We start from the raw sequence: 14,812 nt of genomic DNA on the forward strand, positions 1-14,812 counted from the left end.
GCAAAAAAGCAAATGACCCCATCCAAAAATGGGCAGAGGATATGAACAAAACATTCACCACAGAGGAGATCCAAAAGGCTAACAAACATATGAAAAACTGCTCTAGGTCACTGATTATCAGAGAAATGCAAATCAAGACAACACTAAGATACCACCTCACTCCTGTAAGAATGGCATACATCAAAAAGGACAGCAGCAACAAATGCTGGAGAGGATGTGGGGACAGAGGAACCCTTTTACATTGCTGGTGGGAATGTAAACTGGTACAGCCTCTGTGGAGAGCAGTCTGGAAAACTCTCAGAAGGCTAGACATGGACCTTCCATATGACCCAATAATTCCTCTCCTGGGGTTATACCCCAAGGACTCCATAACACCCAACCAAAAAGAGGTGTGTACTCCTATGTTCATAGCAGCACAATTCATAATAGCTAAAACCTGGAAGCAACCCAGGTGCCCAACACCAGATGAGTGGCTGAGAAAGCTGTGGTATATATACACAATGGAATACTATGCAGCTATCAAAAACAATGAACCCACCTTCTCTGACCCATCTTGGACAGAGCTAGAAGGAATTATGTTAAGTGAACTAAGTCAGAAAGATAAAGATGAGTATGGGATGATCCCACTCATCAACAGAAGCTGACTAAGAAGATCTGAAAGGGAAACTAAAAGCAGGACCTGATCAAATTGTAAGTAGGGCACCAAAGTAAAAACCCAGTGGTGAGGGGTAGGCATGTAGCTTCCTGGGCCAGTGGGGGGTGGGAGTGGGCGGGAGGGATGGGTCACAGTCCTTTGGTGGTGGGAATGGTGTTTATGTACACTCCTAGCAAAATGTAGACATATATATCAGTAGCTAATTAATATGAGAGGGGGAAATCAATTGTATGTCTCAAAGTTTCTCAAAAGACAAACTGAATCTTTTTAATATATAGGCTATGTATTTGATATGCGGACTCTCTCAAAAGCCTAGACCAAGTAGATTAGAAGCTTCCAATAGCACAGCTATATACAAGATACTGGGTACTGTCCAGCAAACCATAACAAAGGGACTTTTCAAAGTTAACCCAATTAACAAATAATGTGATGATAATATTAACTATTGATTGTCTTTTTGAACCCTAAGACAGCAGGAACCTCACATCTTCACTATAGAGCCCCTACTTCCCCCAGTCCTGGAACCCTTGGATAGGGCCCACTTTCCCGTATGCATCTCCCAATCCAAACCAAATAACATTGCATCTGCCGATCACAACCTAACCAAAACAACGATTGCTACCTCAACATGCTTCACCTCAGAATGTATCCAGAGACTTCACGTGTGGAATGACAACCCTTCAGCTTCATTACTCAGGTGAGACCTTTCCTTTAATAGTACACTCTAATTTCATCTCAGGTAGTTCACTTTCTAACAAAGTCCCATAACCTAGATATACACCAGTTTCTGTGAGAGAGAGCTTATGTGCACACGTATCCATAAACTACTGCAAAATATATACCTGAAAGCAGAAGTACACTAGAGTTTGCAGTGAGTACCTCCCTAACACTTCCTCTCCACTATTCCAAGCTTGGGATCCATGATTGCTCAACAAATTGTTTGGCTTCATATGTTAACTCTCTTTTCAATCACCAGGTTCCAGATGCCACCAGGATGCTGGCTAGGCTTCCCTGGATTGAAGACCCCACCAATGTGTCCTGGAGCTCAGCTTCCCCAGAGTCACACCTTACTAGGGAAAGAGAGAGGCAGACTGGGGGTATGGACCGACCAGTCAATGCCCATGTTCAGTGGGGAAGCAATTACAGAAGCCAGACCTTCTACCTTCTGCAACCCTCAACGACCCTGGGTCCATGCTCCCAGAGGGATAGAGAATGGGAAAGCTACCATGGGAGGGGGTGGGTTATGGGGATTGGGTGTTGGGAATTGTGTGGAGTTGTACCCCTCCTACCTTATGCTTTTGTTCACTAATCCTTTCTTAAATAAAAAATTAAAAAAAAAAAAAGAAGAAGATATCTCAGTATGCAAGATTTCTGCTTCCCACAGGCTTGTACAAGCCATGACCAAATTACTCTGCATAGCTAACAAACATTGATAGGCGTCAATGGATGCCAAAGCTCTGGGTGTCAAAGCACCAGGTCACAGTTAAATAGATACTTGATGTAAACGACTTCTTGACCTTTGCAATCATATATCTGCTGATATTCCATTAGGAATGCTAGTTAGGAAAGACCTTGAAGTACAGCATGCCAGATAGAAGTAACTTGATGACCTGACTACCTGTTATCAGTGGTGTAGCCCTTTTGCAGATATCCTTTCTCCATTTTATTCCCCTTTTAATAAATTCTGTCTTTTTCTTCTGATATAAGCTGTTTTAAAATTCATTTGATGTATCTTGAAACTAATAAAAGATAAGGGACCCAGTGGCCAATGCTTCACTACTTACAATTCTCCTTTAGGAGAGTAAGATGATGTGAGCTACCCTAGACCTCTTAAAGCCAAGATTGAGTTTTAAGTAATCATTCATTGTTCTTGTGTCAGACTTCAAGTCAATTAGACAGTAGGAGCAGTGCTACAGGTCTCACCCTCTATCTATCCATCTATCTATCTTTACCTTTCCTCTCAATTTCTTTCTATCATATCAAATAAAAAATGAATAATGGTCACAAAGAGTAGTGGATTCATCAAGCAAGTTCCAAGCCCCAGCAATAACCCTGATGGAAATAAAATTAATAAACCCAGATCCAAACCCTCTAACCATTCTTGGGTAGCTTCAGTCTGTCACAAAAAGGAGTAGGAGACTAAGAGAAGTTAATCACAAGAGACCAGCATACTTCCCAGAGCCTGAGCTAGTCAAGCTTGTGTGAAGCTCAGTATATAAGTTTAAAATGTACCCACATGAGAAAGAGAGAAAGTGTCTACAACTATGGCAACTTCTCTTTTCATCATCTGCTGAGAGAGAAAAAGTAGGAAGAGAATTAGCATTTACTAAGCACCTGGTACCTAGCTTCATATATTTTCTTCTTAATTCTCATGAACACTACACTTGCACATTTTAATGAAAATTGGAACCATTATGTTATTGATCTAATCTCCCAAACCAGGGACTCCAAGTTGTGGAACCAAGATTCCTATCTAGTTCCATCTGCTCCAAAGCTCATTCTTTCCCTCCACTCTCAGCTACCAGGCTGAGGATGAGCCATTTAAATCAGGGAAATCCATAAAACCAGGCAGGTTCAATTTTGATGTTCCAGACTGTTGTCTCCAAGACAAATATTTTGGTGTCATGTAAACATAAGCACCATCTGTCGGGGTGCTTGCTATCTGTCTGATCCACTTACACCAGCTGATGCAAAAATAACCAGTACTGTCAGCTCTCCAGCAGACAAAACAACCAAAGCAGTATTTGGCCACTGGTTGTAAAGAAAACTTTCATAGCGTTAGCGTCTCACAAATACTCCCTTATTCTGCATTTTCAACACTGGAACAGGGCTATTTCCAGTCACTGTAAAGGGCTTTTAGAGATTCTTTGAACTTTTAGAAAGCAAATTAGTGTCAACATGTTTTAAGAGCTGAAAAGACTCTGCAGCAATCATGTCAGGGGCCAGGGAGAAGGCTGAATGGTGAAGGTCAGCAGTGGTGAGATGCTGAGAACAGCACAGGAGAGGATCAACAAAATAGCTTACAGGAATAGCAGCACTTTGCCATCTGTACAAACCAGGTTTGAGCCCAGTCTTCATCACACTGAAAGATACTTTGGTCTCTTTGATTCTCTCCACCTCCTCTCCACCACCACCCCCCTTCTGACTATCTGTTTCTATCTAAGAAGGAAGAGGAGAAGGAGGAGGAGAAAAAAAGAAGAAAAAAAAGGAGATAGGAGGTGGAGGAGGGAAAATAGGATGAAGGAGTGCCTGGTGTGTGTGTTCCTTCCCTTTGGTGTCCCTTCCCTCCAAGGAGATGAACATGTCATTTGTGCTTGCAAATGAACCCAGGTCCTTGCGCATGATAATATGTGTGCTCAACCAGGTGAGCTATCACCTGCCCCCCACCCCAATCTGTTGGCTGTAAACCTGAGACAGAGTAGCCCTCTGATCAGCACAAAATAATAGCACAGGGTGCTGCATCAGGAAGGGCAAACAAGATGGTGGAGCAAGTACCTAGACCCTTTTTCTCTCCCCTTCTTTCTACCTTCCCTTTAACCCTAATTTCCTCTCTTTATCATATCTCTAGACAACTCTATGATTTTCAAGTTATTCTAAATCTGTGTTCATTTTGTCACTGGCCATCTAGAAGCCTACTCTCCCTCTTGTGGATATGTGACTGACAGTTGCATCTAGAACTGGCCTCAGTCTGAGAGTCTGAGGACCTCACTTTGAACCCCCTACATTCTAGTGCTTGAATATAGGGTGAATCTATTTCTTTACCTCTAAAACAAGGCTACTTGCAGCAATATCTTCATATGGCTATGATGAGTTTCAAATAAGATAACAAAAGACTTGGGATTCCATGTAAGAATTTACACACATTTAGTTTTCCAGGGGAAAAGCATATTTATAAGGAGAAATGGTAAACATGTGCAGTTAAGGAATATTTTGTATACTCATTATCGTACATAATTAAAGCCAAGCAGGACCATAGGTAACCAAGCACTGTCATACTTACTTTTGCATGAAAAGGCCCAGTATTTTGTTTGCTTGTTTGCTGTTTTATAATGTGCTTTTGTAAGTGATTTAATAATAACTTACATAATTATAAGATTTTCAAAGGGCATGGTTTCACAACCACCAACTATACCCACTCCCCCAACCTTAGTTCTCACAAAGTCTGGGAGAATGTTTAGTTACTTTTTGTCTATTTGTTTGTTTTTGCAAATTTGTATGCTTTCATTATCTGTATTCTATGTATGAATGAAACCATACAATAGTTGTCCTTCCCCTCTTATTTTACTAAGCATATGCACCCCCTATGTTCAAAGTGGTCAGTAGTCATGATAGCCAAGGAATGGAAACAACCTAAATAAATGTCCATTGACGGATAACTGGATGAAGAAGTTATGAAATATATATTCCATGGACTACTACTCAGCAATTTGAAAAGATGATACTGTAGGCTTTAAGACAAAATGGATGGAACTGGAGGTGGGAAATGCTGTTAACTGTTCAAATGAAAACAGGGGCAATGCTCAAATCCACCTCCCCACTCCTTTGCCTCAAGGATGGAGAAGAGGTTGGGAAACCATAAGATAGCTAGCTTCTTGTACAAAAAGGTGGTCTTTCATGAGCTGCGAGCTCACACCAATAAAGGCTCAGAAGTTACACAGGCTCTGCTGCCAAATATATATATATCCTGGTTCGGGTGGATAGAGGTAAATACTTAATTCTAGCCACAAAATATTTCCAAGAATGGGAGCTACTCTCTGCCCTAATCCAACTTTCTAGCCCTTTTCTATACTCTGACACCATTTTCTCAGACAATATTTTTATTCAACTTTATCCTAGCTATCAAACTCAAGCAAAAACTACCATAGTTGTGGGCCCCTAGAAACATGCCTAAAACGGACTTCCAAGCTCTCTTCCAGCCTAAAATCCCTCATCTCATCTGCTCTGTTCCTAATTTTTGGTTCCTGTTCATTAACCATTTTGTCTCACTTTATGTCCTGCCACCTTCCAGATACCAAGTTGCAGATTCTGCCATGATTCCATCCTGACTTCTCTAGGCAAATGACCTTACCAATTTGTCCTTCATCCTCACGTCTCCAGAGCCCTATTCTACTAGGGAAAGATAGAACTAGGCTAGGGGTATGGATCAACCTGACACTGCCCAATTCCAGAGGAGAAGTAATTACAGAAGCCAGAACTCCCACCTTCTGCACTCCAAAAACTATTTTTATCCATACTCCCAATGGGGGAGAAATGATAGGAGGAAGAGGATAAGAGGGCTGTGAACTCCATCTCCATCAGGTCCAAGAGAGAGGGGATGGGGACAAAAAGGGGAGAGACATTTGGATGTATAGTTTTATGCGTGGCTTGGAGGGGAATCGAGAATTGGACCTGGAAGAACAAGGGGGTCAATTATGTACAGATGTAAACAGATAGTTGTAGAGATGACAGTTAACCCATGTCTGCAACCTTGGGAGAATCGCAGTGATTTCCGATGGAGGGACTGAGGATTTGAAGCGCTGGTGGTGGGAACAGTGTGAAGTTATACCCCTGTTGACATGTAATTTTGTAAACCAATATTGACTCACTAAGAAAAAATTAAAATTAAATATTAAAAAAGGTAGTCTTCTTGGTGAACATTTGGTGGTCACCTCTTAATGGACTTTTGTGAATTTTCTGAACTAAATTTGCAACAAGGTCTCAGCTTTTCACATTGTCCTAATGGATGAAAGCTAAAAAGAAAGGGGACAATGGTCTCTGATCTTAATCTTTTCTTTCTCCAAATTCAATTTCAATGTAGTAAGTATTCTTTGCAAAACAATTCCTGAGAGCTATTATCTTAAATACAGTCTATCAATTTCAGGTCACATCCCCTCCCTCAAGGGCAAGGTCAGGTCACCTTGTCCCTTTTAAGTCAGCTGCATAATTGGTACAGGTACCACAAAAACAAAATGGCAACAAAAAGTGACCAGGCTGTGCATTTAGTATGCTAATGACATGATAGGTCATGAATAAAACCTTGACCAGTTTTGTCTGGCCAAAGGGTATAGAGAGCCCACCCCTTATCTCTCTCTTTTTCTCTCCCTCTCTTTCTTTTTTATTGCCACCAGTGTTATAACTGGGACTTGGTCCACTGCTCCCCATGGCCTGTGGTCATTTGTTTTTATTAATTTTCCTTTATTATCTTTATTTATTTGATAGAGACAGCCAGAAATGCAGAGGAAGGGGAGATAGAGAAGGGGAGAGACTGAGAGATACCTGCAACCCTGATTTACCACTCATGAAGCTTTCCCCCTGCAAGTGGGGACCGGGGACTTGAACCCAGGTCCTTGAGCATAGTAGCATGTGTGCACAGCCAGATGAGCCTCCCTCCCCTTTTTTTTAACCTGAGTACTACTCAGCTCTGGCTTAAGGTGGTATGGCGGGGAGGGGGGATGAACCTAGGGCTTGAGAGCCTCAGGCACAAGAGTCTGTTTGCATAACCATTATGCTATCTACCCCCACCCTGGCCTTTTTTTTTTTTCCTCACTCCTATTCTTTGATAGGACAGACAGAAATTGAGAGGAGAGGGGAGACAACATACTCATAAATTCCCCACCAGCAGATAGAGACTGGGGGATAAAACCCAGCCCCTGAGGGATATAACAATGTAGCTGTTATCAGGAAGGAATTGACAGGTGGTGCAAACAATTATAGTCTCTCGTCAGTGTGTTTTAGCTTCCTTAATCATCAAGAGTCCAACTCCATTTTTTGTTTGTTTGTTTGTTTTAAGGAAGTATTTTTAAACTTTATTTTCACTTCACTTTGTCTATGCTGGTAGAATCTCAATGCACACTAGCCCAGAAGGCTTCAAAGTAAAAACTGGAGGTATTAAGGTCAGGTTAACTACTTAATCATTTGTCATTTCCTGTGCTAGCATTACACATTAAAAAAAAAAAAAAGTTTTAATAGTTTGATGTAAACAACAGTTAGAATAAAAATAAAGCATGTAGAAATACACTTTAAGAAGATTAAAAGTAATTACTGCACTAAAATCTTGAAGAGAAGGAAAGAGGGATGCAAGTTGAATGTTGTAAAGATTTGATTACAGTATCTTTCATCTTCTCTATCCTGGTTTTCAGTCATGATGCCCAGATGCTTTGCTGTAAGGCAGTCAAGACTACTTGGAAAAAGCAGGGTTAGGTGATCTACTGGGACACAACTACCTTCCTAGTTAGCATCCAGCTCCAATGGGCAAACACTGTGAGTGAGCCTTCAAGTCCATCTCAGTTCATTATTCAATCCCCCAACTGAGCTACCCCTCCCCCGTAAGGCCCCAGTTGCATACTTAGCAATAAAATCAATGTTCTCTGTGTTTTAAACTACTCCTTTTAGAGTGTTTTACTTTGCAACATTATGTGACCAAAGGCAATATGCAGATCCCTTGCAGGGGATTATGTAAATGTTGACATTCCCATACTCCTTGCTTAGTCACTGACCAGTCTTGGCAATTAGGAGTCAACACACATTTTGATCAAGACCCTGCAGTATCTCAGGCACCCTGCTAAGGCACTGAGATAAGAGGCAGAGCAATACAGTAAAGGAAAGGAGGGACATTAAACAAGTACAGGCTGTCAGGTTTATGCCAGTGCTGATCCCTTAAAGGCCTCTGATGAGTCAAGACTAATTCCTCCCAGAAATACATGTAAAGAGGAGGGAACATTCTAGGGGCACACAGATTTATACCCATTATAGAATAATGAACTGGAACGTTGCTCTTTATTTTCTTAGCATTAGTGTGCCTGCTTTGCAGAGGGTTATTCTTACATTAACATCCTAGCATGGCAGTTGCAGAGCCTTCATAGTGATATTTTATCACCTCTAACTTCCACTCCAAACTTATGGATCCTCCTGGCATGTTGGTCATCACTTATACAAACATCAGCTAAGGAGTACTCGGATGGCTTTGGTAAATGATAATAACCACATGTTAAACCTTCTGCGTCCAAGAATAATTTTGATCCATACTCCCAGTAGGGGAAAAATGAGAGGGGTAAAATGACCAGAGGTCTCTGAATACTAATTCCATCAGGACCAAAGAGAGAAGAGGAAAAAGGGAGGGACACTTGGATGTAATAATAGGTGCATGTGTGACTTGGAAATGAAGAGAAGATGGGATCTTAAAAAACTGGGCAAATATATACAAATATAGACAGATAGTTGTAGTATAATTAACCCATATCTGCAACCTTAGGAGAACTGCTGCAGCTTACAATGGAGGGGTTGGGGACTCTGGTGGTGGGAACATTGTGCAGTTGGTTGTGGAGTTGTACACCTGTTATCTTATAATTTTGTAAATCTATATTTAAATTTTTTGAATTAGCAGTTAAATAAATACATGTTAAAGTCATAGAAAATAGCCACCAAAGGTAGACAGAAGTCTCATGTCAGGGCCAGCAAAATAGCTTCCTTGGATAGTGTGCTGCTTTGCTATGTACAAGACCCAGATTCAAGCCCTGCCTCTGCTACACTGAAGAAAGTTTCATGTTCATGTTTTGGTCTCTCTTTCAAACACACACCCCCCCCACCACCACCACCACCATCTCTCTGCTTCACTGTCTCTGTCAAAGAAAAAGAATCCTGGTGTCTATTAACAGAAGGAACAAGAACTATGGAGGCTAGAGACGAGCAAATGTTGGCCAACCACACCCACCACAACTACCACCATCACAAGTGGCTGCAGCAAACATGCTTTGACATTCCCTAGGGATAGGTCCCTCAGTCCCATTGGTGCTGCTTTTCACTGAATTATATAGCTATACATGCTGTGCCTAAAATGAAAGTCAGCATTTCTAGGCTGCCCTGTTTCAGATCCATCATTCAGGTGGTTTCTGTGTTACATGTGTGTCTGTGGTCACACTGCTGTCCTCAAGTCAGTCAGAGAATCTGAGATTATGTCATGTATGGCCTGCTACTGCTCCTCTTCTGTCCCTCCAGCTACAGGTAGTCTCACCTTTACAGCCTCTGAGCTCTCCCTAGACTAGCACTTTCTCTGCCAAAACAAAAGCAAACATCCCAAGATATCCATCCATGTTGTCATGGGATACTGCCTGGGACCAACATCTAGCTTGTGATCATTAAAACATCAGTCCCAGGAGAACTCAGGGAAATTAAACAGGAGGCTCTATCCTTTGGTAAACTTAACTGTGCTAATAATACTCAAAGTAGTTAACCCCTTTTCTGGTTTAAGTATAGTCTGATGGCTTAATTGAAAAAAATAATAATAAATTTTGTTTTCATTCATGTTTAAGATTATGATCAGATTATTGTCAATTAGGCCTTATAATTATTGAAAGCACTGTCACAGAAAACTGCTTTAGTTTTAAGCATCCCACTTGCTAATGAAATGCACAAATTGCACACTGATGACATTGAGTCTTCTCAGGTACAGTTGTGGTGTCATGACCAAAATATGAAGAAAAAGAAAATGTTCCTATGCTTAGTTCATGAATTTTGCCTTTCTGTTTATAACAATAAGAAAATACAACTGATTTTTTAAAAAATTATTAGTGGTTTACATGATTATAAGATTACAGGGTATAGCTCCACACCACACATATCAGCAGAGTTCTGAGCCCCTAGACCCCACAAAATATTGTCAGTTAGTAACTAAATTAATTACTAAAATTAGACCACTAAAGTTCTTAGTAGCCAAATTCAGAATAATTTAGACAATAACTTTTGGAGCTAAAATTTTAAGTAAGTTATCATCTGTCTTTCCATTAACATTATTATTTTTCTGAAGTAGATTTCTTTAGTATTTATCTTTGTTACTTGAAAGATAAGTCAAGTGCTAGAATTATTAAATTCAAGCATATTTAATATGTAGCAAAAGCACTTAGTAGAGACCTAATTGTAAAGATGTGAGTTATTCCTAGACTTCAGGAAGGAACTGATATCCAAAGAAGGAAATACAATAAGAGCACATGGCAGAAGACTTATTCAGCTATTAATCTGTGTCCTGTCCTCATTACCTCTTTCCCTCATCATTCCAAGAATGCCATAGCTTTGAGTTTGCTTTTCTCAGAGGTGTTTACATTACAGGGCAGAACAAAACCCTCCTTCTAGCTTCTGTATTGAAAACTGAATCTCTGTGATTATGTTAGTCTCCAGGGTATAAGAAGGGAAATACAATGTTCCTAGGGGTGAAGAGGCAACACCAGAGTACCCATTAGTGGAGGGGTAGGACCAGTGCTTTCCTGACCATATGTTCCAGGACTTTTGTTGTTGCTTTTGTTGTTTTTGGTAGTACATTATACTGTTGACCTCAAAGAAAGGAAGTCAGCTCAGTCACCGACAGGGTTTATCTGGAAACAAAATAATAGAAGAAACAAGCAGACTAAGTAAGCTCATACACACTTCTGGTTTTTCTTCTGGGATGCCTCACCTATATGCCTTGGAATGTATCTACCACTTAGTTCCCTAGGAAAAGAAAATGGTGGAAGGGTACAAGGCATTATGGGTCTTGTAGTTTTCTGATCTACATGTACAAGGAATTCTCTAGCCACCTAACCTTATTTGCCTAGGTTTCTGAATATTAATGTTAACAACACAGTAGTTATTAAGGAAACTATAAAATGGTGAGGTGTAGCAAAGCAAAAGACTATTAGAGAGGGGCAAATTGGAGAGGGTAGAGAAGACATTGGGGACTCAGTGCACAATGGTGGAGAAGGACTTAAGTTGGTGGTGGGGGTGGTGTGCAGACACATACCACAAGGAGAGAAGAAGCTGTTGTACCTGTGCCTTAACATTTTATTTCCTCAGGGCATAGGAAATAGCATAACAACTATACAAAGAGACTGGGATGCCTGAGCCTCTCAGGTCCCAGGTTCAATCCCCATCACCAGAAGCAAAAGCTGAGCAATGCTCTGGTGGAAAAACAAATTATTTCCCCAATAAAAATGATTTGAATAAATACATAGATATTTTTGAAGCAAAAACAAATTAAAAGATATTAGATTAAGTGAGTGAAACAGCTGATTAAATCACTAATGGTCAAATGGTCACAAGGAAACAGCTTAGGTATGCATGAGACCCCTTCTGTTTCATTTGGTTTAAATCCCCCCTGCTTAACACTATTCTATTTACATAACCACTGTTAACAAGTTCCACCTCCCTCCAGGGCATTTGTGGTTCAGTGATAGGATTCTCGCCTGCTCCACCCCCTCCTTGTCACACCCTGATCCCTTCTTTGCCACACCCTGATTTTCACCAGTCACTTTTCTCTCCACCCTCTCTATGTCACATCCTGTTTCCACCCTACTTGGCAAGTATATATAAAGACAGCATTGTGAGTTTTACTGTACTTTGAGTTTAACTTAGCTCGTCTTAGATTGTGCTGCGTCCTGCATGAATAAAGAGATACTGCCTACAGCTCAACCATGAGTCCCTGGTCATCTGTTACCTGCCCGTGAAGCCAGCCCGGCAAAAACAACATAACCCATCGAAAACAACACTTAGGGAGGATTCTTTCTGTTTGAATCATGACTCCCCAAAAGGACCTGCATGGCAGAGTCCCCCACCTGGCACCAGAGCACTACTGAGAGACTCAGGCCCTTGGTGGCAGAGCCTGGCCTTCTCTCTGGACTGAATAAAAAGAGCTTGGCCAGGTAGAGGTCAGCTGAGACTACATAGGAACTAACCAGACAGCTGCCTTCAAGAAGTCACAAGAGCAAGGCAGTAGCCATCAGGATGGCAACCATCCTCCCTCATACATTTCTTTTTTTTTTTTTATTTGGCTATCACTAGGGCTTTACCACTCCAAGATGACTTTTCCAAAGAGAGAGAGAGACAGAGAGAGAGAGAGAAGAAGGAAGAGGAGGAGGAGGAGGAGGAGGAGGAGGAGGAGGAGGAGGAGGAGGAGGAGGAGGAGAAGGAGAAGGAGAAGGAGAAGGAGAAGGAGAAGGAGAAGGAGAAGAAAGCACCATAGCACCAAAGCTTCCTCCATTATGGTTGGGGCCAGATTCAAACCTGGATGGTGTGCATGGCAAAGCAGGTACACTATCCAGGTGAGCAGTTTTTTCTCTCACCTTCCCAAACCATCTTTACTAAGCAATACCCCTTTTTCTGAACCCCTGGCAGTCTGACATCAATATCTATACGTTTTGTAACCAAACCTCTGAGACTTTAACACACCACTTTTTTTTTAATCACTAGGTGTAAAGATAATCATTGGTTCTTTTTTTTTTTTTTTGTCAGTCTCATAATTACTCACAATCCCCTAATTCGATAGCATAACACTATCTTACTGGTGCATTGTTTTCATGTGGTAAATTCCAGTGTGGCTAGATTTTTATGAATTTCCTTTGCAAGAAAATGTACTGCCCTTAAAGAAGTACTAAGCATGGTATAACCTAGTCCCAGCTGCAGCTGACATGAGAAGTGTGATGTGGATACAAAGAAAGGTGGACTTCCCCTCTTGCTTCTTCCTCCCTGGAAGTCCTCCTCCCCATTCCCTTGTTTTTGTATTTTTCCAGGATAGAATGAATTTGAGAGACTCTGCTCTCCCATTCTCACTTTGGTCAATTCTAAATAAATTCTGCTTTTCTATCTCAAAGCACCAATGCTTGACTCCAACTGTATGTTCAGTCCCCAGGTCTAAATTAAAGTTTATGTTAACGAATTAACAACTCTCCCCTAAGGATGCATCACAAATGACTAACCCTGGTAGTCTCTCCTGAAAAGAATCAACGGCCCCATAATAGGCTTTTAATAGATCAAAAATGGAAAGACTAGCTCTAAAACAAAAACCAAAGGCAAATACAGTTTTTAACTGTCAGATGGAACAAGTGATACTCTTTTTTAAAGATGTATTTATTTAAGAGAAAAAAAAAGAGAAAGAGAGAGAGAGATGAGAACCAAAGCATCACTGGAGCATGTGATGCTGGGGGTCAAACTTGGGAACTCATGCCTGAAGGACCACTATTTTATCTACTGTGTCACTTCTCAGTTCATGCTAAGCAATATTATTAAGTGATTAATTTTAGCACAGTTATTGACTTATTCCTCAAGCATTTACAGAATCAGACTTTGTGCTATTATCATACAAAATATTTATCTTAAAAGCATGAAATAAATATATTGTTCCTGCCCTCCAGGCACTTCCAGCCTAATTTGTGAGCCAAATAAAAATTCTACAGGGCCTAGGAAATGCTTTATAAACATATGCATATATTTATTTGTTTTGTTTTGAGTTTAATTTAGTTGAGTTTTGTCTTACCAGAGCACTGCTCAGCTCTTGCTTATGATGGTACTGGGGACTGAACCTGATCCTCAAAGCCTAATGCATGGAAGTCCTTTGCATAAGTAATATGCTATCTCCCTAACCCATGTTTCTTTTTAAAAAATATTTATTTTTATTTATGAGTGAGAGCCAAGGCTCCTTATAAAACAAAGAATATAGTCAACCCTCATTGATTATTCTTTATCAATTCAAAAAGGCAAGGCCAGCAGGAACCATTTGAGGGATATGAGCTCCTACTTCTGTTATTTTACTTTTCAAATTTAGAGCACTAACCCCTGGCAACACAGATAGGTAAGTTTTACCTAGCATCAATCTCAAGTCACCCTCTCCCTCACTCTAGGGCCATATTAGACAACCTGTTACTTGGGGGCATAGTTTAAGTCATTTGCAATTTTTTGTCCCATGTATATTACACATATGAATGGAATTATCCTGGCATCTCCTTCTTTATTCATAATCACTTTGAGTTCTATCCATTTCATCCCCCAAAATATGACTTTATCTTTTTGAATAGCAGAGCAGTATTGCATGAGTGTGGTTCCACAGATTCTTTATCCATTCACCTGTTGGTGGGTGTTTAGGTAGGCTCCATACTTTGGCTGACTCTTTAAAAAAATTAATAATCTTCCTATTACACTTCCCTCAGTTACTCCAAAGCTGACCTTATCAAAGTAAGGACTGCAAAAGCTGAATAAGGACAAGAGACTGGTATACTTTAATGATGATTCTTTAGTTACTATCAGGCCACCCCATCGGCTGGGACCCTAGTTGGGGAGTGCTGGGATTCTCACACAAACACGATGAGCCTTGACCTCAAATAGATCCCTCTCCCCATTATCACCGGTCATCTCCATCAGAAACAACATAATGGACCCCTT

This window comes from Erinaceus europaeus, chromosome 1, assembly GCF_950295315.1.
Source record: "Erinaceus europaeus chromosome 1, mEriEur2.1, whole genome shotgun sequence".
In the NCBI taxonomy this organism is placed as follows: domain Eukaryota; kingdom Metazoa; phylum Chordata; class Mammalia; order Eulipotyphla; family Erinaceidae; genus Erinaceus; species Erinaceus europaeus.